General features: G+C 33.0%; 1 protein-coding gene across 3 annotated transcripts in view; it reads right to left on the reverse strand.

Annotated features, from left to right (window-relative positions):
* LOC120629984 (D-beta-hydroxybutyrate dehydrogenase, mitochondrial) overlaps positions 1 to 12,751 on the reverse strand; it is an 82,254-nt gene extending 69,503 nt beyond the window's left edge. For 2 of the 3 annotated variants that reach the window (XM_039899097.1, XM_039899094.1), the window contains exon 1: positions 12,667 to 12,751. The gene's annotated coding sequence lies outside the window, so the exon portion shown is untranslated. Of the gene's footprint in view, positions 1 to 12,463 lie in introns of all 3 variants that reach the window. The other variant, XM_039899095.1, reaches the window with a different exon arrangement.
* Between the last annotated feature and the right edge of the window lie 251 nt (positions 12,752 to 13,002).

The following is a 13,002-nucleotide window of genomic DNA, read 5'->3' on the forward strand; positions in this document are numbered from 1 at the left end:
CACACGAACACACACTCACACATAACACACACACACACGCATGCAAACAAACCCGATTTTTTACACGACACACTTAATGCATGTTCCTTAATTAAAAATTCAGTTTAGTTTATTAATTTTAAATTAGTTATTTCATGTTGCGTTAATGTACAATACATTCGTTCGTATGAAGGTGAGAGCGCTAATGACTATAATACGAGTATATATTAATACTTAGATAGATAGATAGATAAATTCTTTATTGCACACAATTAAGGGATAAAGATAATATAAATTGAAAACATAAATATAAGAAGAATAAAAATGCGCAAAGGCGGTCTTATCGCTTTAAGCGATCTCCTCCAGACAACCCTTAATGAAAGAAGAGAATGAGTACGGAAACGGGATAGTGCAATTTTAAAAATATGTTATACTCTGGAATGGATTGGCAATCCATTCCAGAGTATAACCACCTTGACTGTAAAATAATTTCCATACGCATGCGAGTGACTGGCAGGAACATTCAACCTGGGCCACAAGTCTGCTATTTTACAAGTTTGTCATTATGACACCATTCCATTGCAATCCAATTATCATTATGCCAAAAGTTCGTAGTCTACTAAATTCACAATGGTCTTACAATTGGATTGTAATTGGATGATAATTGCATTGTGGTAGAAAGGGAATCAGTGTTGCCATTTGCTCAAAATGTGTTTGAGAAGTAAAATTTAAAAAACTACCATTAATTAATAATGTCCAATTAAGCGAATTTTTGATAAGAAATATTTTTAAATGTTATTGATTTGTGTTCTAAAGACGAACTTTGTATCACATTTAGTAAAACAATCGAAGGAATCCAAAAAACAAATATTTTTTGTGCCAAATTTTGTCAAAAATAATTATATTTAATCTGTAACTGTCGAATTGACATTAAATTTCATTGACGTTATTTCGTGCTAGTGAAAATATATAAATTATAATCAAAACAAACAAAATGCTCAACAAAGCAAACTTCGTCGCTGCTTTTGGAGAGTTAGACAGATCAGCCTGGACACTGCGGCTGTACCAATAACGGACGTTGCCCGGCGAAGCGGCATTGGGTTGCGTACCTACGCTCAAATTTTATAAATAAATTCCCACAGAAGAGCGAAAGTAAGTAATGAAATCTTGTACTGTTTAAGCATGATATGAAGTCTAAGTAGGTATCAAATTGGTGTGTTTTTTCAACAGTATCTCTGGTAATTTAATTTTAAAAAACACAAATATGGGGAGTAATCAAAAAATCAATAAAATTCTTAAATTCTTTATTCATGTACGCATTTCACAGGTGCTTATGAACTTGTACTTATCATGGTGGTGCTAACTACATTTTTTAACTTAAAACTAAAGCTAGGAGGTTTTCATTCCATTCTATTTTCTTTTAAAATTTTTATCTTTTATTAATTTGTGGACCCATTTAAGGTATTGCACAAATTGTGACCAGCATCCCTGTAACAGAGAAAAAATTGTTGTAGAGTAATTAAAAACAATAGATTAATAGGACAAAACACTATGTTTAACCCTTGGAACACATATACTCATAATATATGCCTTTGTCCACAGTCTTTTAACAAGAGCCTGCTGCAGTGCCCAACCTTCAAGCAGACCCTGGTTTACTCGTTGAAGTCTCTGTGAACCAAGTCCTTATGTGATAGAGCTGTCCAACTCGGCTCTAATCGTGAACAAAGTGATTTGCTGTTATCTGTTGAAGAATTCTGTCCTCTATCTATAAGGAACTTCATCAGATAAAATAAATAATTCTCGGAATGAATATAAAAAGGGTAACAATAAAGGTTTGGATTTCAAAATGAAATGCTATTTAAAGAAAAAATTATATCCTCCTGCTTTTATTGGAAGCCAGCTGAAGAGTCTTCATTTTTTACATGTATTCGTTTGTAAACTAAATTACTGTAAATAAAAATCATTGTTTAGTGTCTTATCTTTATTAACTTGTATTATTTGTCTCCTCATAGATTTATAAAAATAATTTTAATAACACACAAAACTTAAATGCCTCTTGCAGAAGAATTGCTTTAATTGTGTTGTGGCTTTTATATTGTGCCAAACACAACATGCCTCTGCAATCTTGCCAGCAGTGCAATTGTTTAGAGCAAGTATGCATTACAATGCATACTTGCTCTAAACAATTACCAGAAAAAGATATTTGGAAATAAAACACTTGACCATCAAACTATGTACATGATTTACTACAGTTTTCAATCTAGGAGACCCTAACATGCTATCTAAAGCATTTTATTTACTTTACCTGAAACATTCTTCCAATATACTTTTACAGCGCTCTACTGTATTGCATACAGTCACAAGTTTCATGCATAGAGTAGTGTGGTGTATCTCCCCTCTATAGTATTTAAGTTGTGGTCATCATAGTTTTCCACAGAGGAAAAACTCACCTGAAAATCCAACCAATGTTAACCTTGTTAACCTTGACAATTAAAAATCTATATTGGAATTTATTAAAAAAACCTAAAATAAGTAATACCTAAAAAAAACCTCATGCCCCATTATCATTTAATGGAGTTAAGTGTTGACTGAGTGGGTGACTCTGCCACACATTGGAGTTAAGAGCAGAGCCTGGGTTGCAGGCACAATATATTTAAATCTGAGTCACAGATTGTTAAATAAATTAAAGATTATTGGCTAGATATATCACATAATATTAAAATATGAGTTCAATATTAAAGTTACTATTATAACAGTTAGGGAATGGAATACCTTAGTGTTATAATATTGCCTTTCATGAACATTTGGCCTTATTATTGCCACATGTGTCCCATCTATGATATCTGAAGTAATTTTTTTAATAGAAGCTGAAAAAGCATTCTTCTTGGTAAAGTACTCAGCATATAACTGGTAAAATATAATTTCTTAACTTAGCCTTAATGGCATCCTTATCACTCTGGACATTTAACACTTTTTACTAAATTTGGTGTTAAGCACCTCCGTTATTTGTCCCACAGCTCTTGAGGCAATGATCTGAGAAACATTGTGGGGGGCTCTCTGCCCAATCGTTATTTTTTAGAGCCAGATGCATAAAATGCTAGTGCTACCAGTAACTGCAACAGAAATACCAGCATTACAGCCATGCCATCATAACATATTCTGAGATATAGGTACTATACTTAATTAAAAAGCAACGAAAATTAAAGTTGTTTTCTTACCTTTGCCTCCGCCAATATTTCATCATTCCGACGTGGTTTGGGAATGCCTAAGTGGAGCGAGCTCCCACACTTGACTCATTACAGTCTGCTTCCCAAGCAACTCCTTTTTTTATAAATTCCGCATCGGGAATATCCTAAAAGTAGTCTACATTGTTTCTTAGCAAGTTGCGGGCTCGACGGCGCCTGCTACGCTCAATCAAATGGTATTGAAGAACATCAATAGTCTTAGCCAACTTAAAAATATTCCACCTTAATCTGAATATTATGATCTCACACTTCACAATTTAATTGTAATCAACAATAATATTGCTAAAAGGCAATGACTGCAGAATTGCGTCTCAATGGTCTTACAATGATCAATAGAACTGTCAAAATATTAGCAGACTACCAATTCGTGCGATCATTGAATTGTCATTGTGCAGCAGACTAGCAAATGTTCATTGACGTGTCAGTGGTCTTCCATCGGAAAATCATAATGACACCATAATGACACCATTGTGTTAGCAGACTACCAAATATGCCAAAATTGACAATTATGAAGTCACTGATCGATCACTGACACACAATTGTAATAGCAGACTTGGGGCCTTGTCATCCTTAGCCCTCAAATAGCACTGAACATTGCTACCAAGAAAGTTGAATCGCTCTTCAAATTCAAATTCAAATTCAAAATTTCTTTATTCATGTAGGCCTATCACAGGCACTTATGAAGCGTTCATACATATTTGTTTACATAATTGTAACGGGATGGTGCTAACTTCGTTCGCCAACTTAAATCTAAAGCTACGAGGGTTCCAAACGCGCCCTGGTCTAAGAAGAGCCCACAACAAACTTAGCCGGGTAATTTTATTATTTTGTTATCACCATCTTCCAGTAAATTTAAATTAAGCTATGAAGCTAGAGCAATTCACACCCAAGCTTTTTTATCGTTTAAATAATCCTTAATGTTATAATAGGATTTTTCTGTAAGCTTACGTTTTATATAAACTTTGAACTTATTGAGAGACAACTCAAAGATTTCATTTGGTAATTTGTTATAAAATAATATACAATTGCCCTTGAATGAATTTGCAATTTTGTGTAGCCTAGTAAACTGCACAACGAGTTTATTTTTGGTTCTAATATTTATATTGTTACAGTGCATTTTCTTTTTAAATTTTGATATATTTTTATGGACATAAATTAAATTTTCATATATGTACTGACATTGCACCGTCATTATTTTAACTTCTTTAAATTTATCCCTTAATGACTCTCTTGGGCCCATTTTATATATCGCACGAACAGCCCTTTTCTGCAGGACGAAAATAGAATCTATATCAGCAGCATTACCCCATAATAAAATGCCATAGGACATAATGCTGTGAAAATAACTAAAATAAACAAGCCTAGCAGTTTCTATGTTTGTCATATGACGAATCTTTTTTACCGCGTATGCTGCAGAACTAAGTCTGTTCGCTAAATTATTTATATGTGGGCCCCATTGAAGCTTAGCATCTAAAGTTATTCCTAAAAATATTGTCGTATCCACCAAATCCAACTCCTCATTATTAAGTTGTACAATGGTTTTTACTTGTTTAACATTCGGCAGTGTGAATACTCTTCGTTTTTTTTCCGTTAAGAGCTAAGTTATTAGCCTCAAACCATTGTACTACTTCAGCGAGACATATGTTTACATCGTCAAGATTTAAATATGGTGGCGTCTGAGGATAAAATAAAATAGAATATAGAAGACAAAGAGCGTGCAAGTTCCCACGGGATCGAATTGGTAGCCAGTTTAACCGAGAACGATACTGGGACACATTATCAAACTTACGTATACCAAAGATAAACCGTATACATACATTCTGCTTCTCCAGTTTATCTTAGTTTAGGTTTCAGTGGTCAAACCTATAAACCAAAAACCAAAACCAATAAAATTATTTTTATTTATTTATTAATTAAATAACAATTATTAGTATATTTGTTACATTGCTAATCAATTTAATAAAATATCTAGTACATATCTAGAGTATACGGAAATAGTAAGAGTTATCAAAAGTTTAATTATTTACCAACTTTATAAAATGAATGTAACTTAAAAAATGATTGCCTACATTACAAACTTTTTAGGCCTTACTTGGTGGCACCAACATTCATCCCTACGAAACTTACAGGAAGTTTTTATTTGAAATTATTAGCCTTAATGCCAGATTTCGTGTCTCTAACTTCAATAAGATAGGCTCTCATACAACCTTACAACCCGTATTTCCCTAGTTTGGAAACAGATTCGTATAAAACCCTTTCTTTACATAGCCCTAAAAGAAACGTACTTCAAAATTTCAAGTTTGTAAACTTTTGTTTGTAGACTCGGCTTGTTTAAAAGTTACATTAACAACTATCTCTGAGAATTATTCACCTTCTAATCCTAACTAATAATATTGTTTTCTGCCCTTCGTTCACGCTCTAACTAATATAATAAGATTTTTGGTATAGGAGTCTTGGTTTTGGAAGTCATAGAATTTGGAAGGAGAGTAACATAGACAACATTTTATCCCATAAAAAAACGGTTACCAAAAGTGAAATAAAAGTGGACGAAGAACGCTGACAACAGCTTGTAATATAAACGCGAAAGTATATCAGTCAGTTTTTGCTTTGATCAGAAGAACAAAACAGAGCAACGTGTTGATGGAGATTTTTATACAAAAAAGGAAGAGAAGAGTTTATGTACCCGAAAGTGACAAAGGTTAGGCAACTCAGAACATAAACAACAAATTCTTCCTGTCCCTATCGCATACAAGAATACATACGGTGAGTACATATACACTTATAAACATATAAATAAATTATATAAATCGTTATAATATCTTCAACAACATCCTAAACCTACTAACCAGTCTCTCAACACGTGTTCACCTATTCACACTAAGGAGTATTCCATAAGCACAGAAGTGTTCACCTAAAATCTAGTTAAAATTGCTGTTCTTTGCTGGGTATTATTGGTTGCCATTGAGTCCCTAACCTTACTGGGAAGATATGCGTAAATGCATTTCCCAGCGCAGAAAAAACCTACATAAATTGCTTTTGGTCGTGACGTCTTTCAGGGCGCTTGAGCCGGGAATAAGATGACCTTTGCCATTGACCTTAACTCACTCGGTCTTAAGCAAAATAATTTTTAAAATGGTGATAAATGTAATTTAATAAATAACAAAGGGTTAATGGTTGTTACAGGGATTTATTTACAAGTAATCCTTGATGTTCGTACGTTTATAATGTTTAATTTGAACATAAATTCAGCTTGTAGGTAGTATCCAAGCGAAATGAAGCGCGAACGAAGCGAAGAAAGCAATTAGTGATAATTACAAGTGTTCATTACAAGTTGTTGTGAACTTCCAATCCCACAAAAACATAAATGTTAAAAGGTTTATGGCTAGTTCTTTACGTTGATTGCGCAAAAATACAGTTGGTACTAGAGCCATTGCCAGGAAAGTTAAAAAAAACTTGACTGCATAAACTAAACTTAAATTAACCTGAACTAAACTATTATTTCATAAAAAGTTTATGATAAAATTGAAATTTTCACGTTCTCGTAAGATGTTTTCTAAATTCAAATGTTTATCTATTTCGTCCACGTTTTTGCTCTCAGTACAGTCCATAGAACTTTTGAAAATCCCCTGTTTTGGTATGTGTGGGTAAGGTGGGTGAGGGATAAATTATGAAAAAAATCCAGGTCATAACATAGTAATGGACATGCGGATATGTTACTTTTAGTCGGAAAACCCCTCGCGTACTTCCCATAATTCTAATTTTTAATGACAGATGATGCGATCAAATAACAAGCTTGAACGGGCAAGGTTTATCTTCTACTATCTTGACATTAACTACTCTTTATTTATACAATTGACATAAAATGTGTTATTACTTGTCTTTGTCGTTAGTGCTAACTAGCCACGCCCGAAGCCTAGTACAGACCAGAGATATTGACCTTTTTTAATTCCCTCTGCCAGGACCTCTCTTATATATCAACGCTCATCATTGTGCCAGTGAGGTCTTCTAAAAAAGATGAAATATTGCAGTTAATAAAATTCAAGATAACTAAATAAATTAGAAATTTGAAAGAGTAGTGAATGATGATAAACATAAGTTCGAAATCGAAAATATAAAAAGAAGAATTAAATTATTTCATTTACTTCGTGATACAGATCCACGTTTTTTAGTATTTGCATTCATTAATACATAATTCTTTGTATCTGACGGTCGTTTCTTTTGTGCCCATTGATCTCATTTACGAAACAAAGAAACAATATACATACTGCTAATCGAAATGTAACTTTTATATACAGTCAGGTACAAAAGGCCAACCATCTTTTGTTTCTTAGCCCCGAACTTCAGGTTTTGTTTTAACATGCTTTTGTCGTTCGTAGGATTTCACAGTGTTTGTAATGTGTAACCCCATTAAAAGTCCAATTTCGATCTTTAAGTTTGCTTCAAAAGAACACGTTGGTCTGAGAGAAAGGCTGTTCTCTTTTCTTTACTTTCAAAGAAAAAAATTGGAATAGAATCTCATTTGTAGTAAACAATAAACAATGCGTCCTTTGTTTGAATTTGTAAAGAATTTTAAATAACTTTAAAACTGAGTGCATGGGCAACTTAGCAGATATAACATGCTTATCCTGTAAAAACAAGCCCGTAGTCTGATTTCAGCCCCAGGTTTTCTTGTCCTTGTAGCAAAACTTGATCTCTTCATAAATATAAAATGAAAATTTTGTATCTTTACGTGAAAAGTTTGAGGATTATTAGCCTCATTTGCTAAATTATTATTACTACTTTCAGTCAACTTATTATTATGTATTGTTGTTGAAGTTTTTTATATGTACTGTTCATGGAAAACATAAAATCTTTGGTTTTTAACACCAGGAACACTTCCGAGGTACCGGATATACTTGCACGTAACGAGAGAAGACACGTTTGATGACGACATGTTTGGCGACGTTGAGTATTACTTTCGGGCCATAGGAAAAATCTTTAATTTCATAGTTTAAAATTAAAATATAATAAGAAGATAAAAACGTACAGAAAAGGATATAACTTTATTTGTAGTTCTCTGTTATTTAGGTAAAAATATAAGCTACATAGATACGATGTAGTTTGATATAAATCAAACAAATCGACATCTTTAAAGAATCCTTTAAAATAATTAAGTTTAACATCACATGTTATGTTTTTGCTCCGTAATTGTCAAAAAACGGTTAGAACTCGAAAAAAAAAATTAAATAAGCGCTGAAAGGCAACCGAATCAAAATGCGACTCATTACGTTAGGTTTGTTTCGTCATCCTGGTCTAATAGCAATAGGCATAGTTTATTTAAAAGTGTAAGCATACACTATTTTTCAGTTGTATTATATTTGTTCAGTTTAGTATGTGAAAGTGTGAAGTGAAATAACACTGGTAATTGTATTACATAATAACTGAATAAATTCATTTTAGTTTGTACATTTTGCTTTACAATAAATAAGACATGGTCGAAATGCGTTGTTATTTTTGGCTTACGACCTTGCAGTGGTTTTGATAGGAGCTTAGTCTTGTAAAACCAGAATTATACTCTTGTAGTTGTAGAATGCATGTTATAGCTATTTTTACTGACTTTAAAAAAGGACAAGGTTCTCAATTCGATTGTATTTAAGTTCGCAGTGGGCAGCGACTTTGCTTTGTGAGAGCAAGGCCGTAGGTTCGATTCCCATGAATGTTTTTATCTGTATTTTATAAGTATTTATGTATATTATTCATAAAATTATTCATCAGTCATACCCACAACACAAGTTCGCTTACTTTGGGGCTAGATGCTTGGTTTTAAATCATTTAAATAATGGGAAAAATTAAGAAAAAATAATTTGCGTTTTTATGTTTGTTTTATGATTGCAATAACTACGCTGAAGTCAGTTTTATATTTCCTAAAAATTCTATTCTGGGCTTTATACACAACCTTTTACCACTAATTTTATGTAAAACTAGCGATCCATCACGGCCCCTAGTTTAAATTAGAAAAAACTACCATTGATTATACAATTTCTTATAAAATAATATTTGCAGCTAACTTTTCATTACACAATAGACACAAATTTTGTGACACTTGAAACGTGTCCATGGGAATAGCAATCAGTTATATAATGCTAATTATAATTAAAGAATGATGATATATGAATAATGTGAATTAAACTTAAAAGGAGTCGTGAGGCTTTCCTTAGGATTTTAGAAGAACTGCTATTCTCCAGAAATATTTTTTTAAGTATCTCTTATAGTTTAGCCTATGTAAGCCATGTCAATTTATTTTACTAAACCTGAATTTGACTCCATTATATATTCAAAATTTTAAATTCATTTATTTCAAAAATACCTAATTTTAAGGCTTTTGGAACGTCAGATCGTATTTGTTTGCAGTGACTTTGTCATCTGGTTGGGAAAGCAGATTCCACAGGGCGGAAGCTGGCAAGAAACCCATCAGTTGCTCTTTTTCTGTACTATATAAATCTTTGAAAAAAGCTATTTAAACAATGGCGAATCACATCAAGATCCGTGGTCTGATATTCGAGGAGTTATTGTATAAACAGCCGGAAGCGAAAAGCTACTTTGTTTTAAAGTACGTAACGATTTTGTTGGCTAATCTACATTCTAAGGGCCTCCTTCTCATACCCGTCGGGCTTCAACGCGCGACTCTGACTTTCATCTGACTAGTTTTATTTATTTTGACTTTTAATGCAAATACATTTCTCGTTTGACCATAGCTTTAATTTACGTTGATATCCATAATAATATTAAGAATGCGAACTTATGTTTGTTTGTTTGTCTTAACTATTACAACATCGATTTAGATGAATTTTGAAACAGATATTCGGCATCTGAAATGGACATATGAAATATACTTTTTATGCCAAAAGTAACTGGGAAACGTACCCGGGAGATTTGTAAAAATGCACATCTTTACCTATGCACGGCTTTACAGCTTAAGTGAATCAATCAATTTTTACATAGAGATAACAATGTCTTGGAGACGACAACGGACAGAGGATTTTTTCAAGCCGAAACAAATGTCGAATAAGTCAAGGGGAAAAGCTAGTTGTTATTATAGTTATAATTACAACTAGCTTTTCCCCTTTCGAACCCCGAGAGCATTACGAACATAATAAAAAAAATCACACATATTGGCAAAGAAAGTTTTTTTTTAGTCATAATTAACAGACCAAACCGAGGGCTCACCTGATGGTAAGTGGAAAACCATCGCCTATAAACAGAACAACACTTTACATGGCATGAAAGAAGCACGTCCGACAACATACTGCCCTGTGCCCATCAATTTGAAGCTCAGGTATTGTATTACTACCAGCAACCACGCCCTTTAGCCAGAACACAGCATTGTCAAAGTCAAAGTCAAAGTCAAAGTCAAAAATATCTTTATTCAAGTAGGCCCACAGGTGGCACTTTTGATGCGTACATAAGAATTACACGGTAGTGAGATGATGGCGATAACCACATTCGTAAACTTAAAACTAAAGCTACGAGGGTTCCAAACGCGTCCCGGTCTAAGAAGAAGCCCACAAAAAACTTAGCCGGGTGTTCTTTTTGTTATCACAATCTCACATTGTCATTTGAAAATATTTAAGAAGCAACCAAGCTTTTTTATCGTTTACGTAGTCCTTTATACTATAATAGGACTTTTCTATAAGCTTACGTTTAATACAAACTTTGAACTTTTTAAGAGACATCTCCAAGATGTCAATTGGTAGTTTATTGTAGAATTGTATGCAATTTCCTTTAAACGAATTATGAATTTTATGTAACCTAGTATATTGCACTGTAAGTTTATTCTTACTTCTAATGTTTAAATTATTGCAGTCACATTTTTTCTTAAATTTAGAAATGTTTTTATGAACGTACATTAAATTTTCAAATATGTACTGACTATACACTGTAATTATTTTAAAATCTTTAAATTTATAATTTTATAATTGTAACAATGCTGCTTAGAGGAAGAAATAAGCATAGCGACAATACTTCGACCGACGAGCTCTGTCACAAAATGCTCTACTACTACTAAAATCGTATGGAGAAATCGTATTTTTTGGAAGATTATTAAAAAGACGGTATCGTGATAAATCTTTTTTTTAGTGATAAAATAAAAATGGAATATTGCTACTAGATTGTTTACCGGCGAGAACAAATTTTATAGCGTGTTTCACCTTGTCCGAATTTTTTAATTCAATCTTGAATTGACTAGGTTTAAGTATTGCTATTGCACATCGAACATAATAATATGCATTAGCATAAAATAAGCACATAACTAATTGCGCATGGATAATATCTATTGGCAAACACGTTTAACATTCAAGATATTATCTATCTCCGCTATCCCAATATATTATATTATTATACTAACGGTCCCTCTCGACTTCGCACCGTTCGTTCCTACGTCGACGTTCGACAACCTTAAAAGAGAGACATTGCTGTCTCGGGCTTTTTAAGAACTTTTAAATGGGAACATGATTTTATCGAAACTTTAGAATAAACTTCATTGGTGATATGCTTCTACTAGCTATATGCCTTTCTCGACAAATAGCCTACCCACCACTGAAATAATTTTTCAAATCGGACCAGTAGTTCCTGAGATCATCGCGTTCAAGTAAACAAACTTTTGTGAAAAGCTTATGTTAAAAATTAATATAAGGTGTAACTTACCGAAACTCGAAAATGGTTGGATTGATTTGAAACCCTATATTGTTTTTTTTGCCTGATATCCCAATAGGGCATTCTCTTCGTATCTCATTGAAATAATACAAGAAAATGTTTGTTACTCAATCGTGACAAAACGGCTGAACGGATTTGGATTAAATTGGGCATTCATCTAGCCTTTGACATGGAAAAGAAAATAGGTTATCTTTTATCCTGATTCCTTAGGTAGTACCCGAGGGGAAATTGAAAATTCTTTACGAGCTAAACCGCGGGCAGACAGCTTTGAAATTTGGTATGCATGTCACCTATGCTATGGAAAAGGACATGTTTTTTCCATACCAATATCTCAAATTGTTCCCGTGGTAGGATTAAAAATTGTTAAAAAGCGAAGCTCCAATTCTGAAGTCCACGCAGACGAAGTCGCGGGCAGAAGCTAGTAATAAAACAATTATCATTTGTACTGCTTTAGATTTTGCTATTTAAATAAATGTTGCCAGTTAATATGCCGGATAGTTTAAACGTGTAGAGAACACAAAATCCGATCGAGAAACTTTCTGCCTTACCTTATTTATTTATAACACTGTCACTTTAATTAATATTTTAACGGATTTTCACAAAAGGTATTCTCGTTAGTAGAAAACAACTGAATTAATTGGTTACAATCGCGTATTTTTATAAATCCGGAAAAACACTACAAAATTTTGTTATTTTTTGGTTATATTTTAATAAAAACACTTTGATTATCTGGTTCTCGTAATAAACATACTTTTGTTCCACGATGATAATAAAGTAGGGCGTGGTATGGACGATTTTCCGATTTTCTTCCAGACCGGCGCTTGCGACGCGAGGCGGTCGCGGATGCCACTGTGTAAGCTGAATGTACACCAGTAGGCGTGTTATATTTTTAACGCATACACAATATTATTTATCACATACTTGTTAAATTTTTAGATGGATTGTAAACTGTGTATCTCATTCTGTAATTTATATTGCTAAATTTATCTCGAAGTACACTTATTTTTAAATGCAAATAATATCGAAGTTTTATCTTGACTTCGGATTTTAATGGTTCGTATGAACTTAAAAGCTGGTTGAAAATATT

The sequence above is a fragment of the Pararge aegeria genome, chromosome 15 (assembly GCF_905163445.1).
Source record: "Pararge aegeria chromosome 15, ilParAegt1.1, whole genome shotgun sequence".
Lineage (NCBI taxonomy): Eukaryota > Metazoa > Arthropoda > Insecta > Lepidoptera > Nymphalidae > Pararge > Pararge aegeria.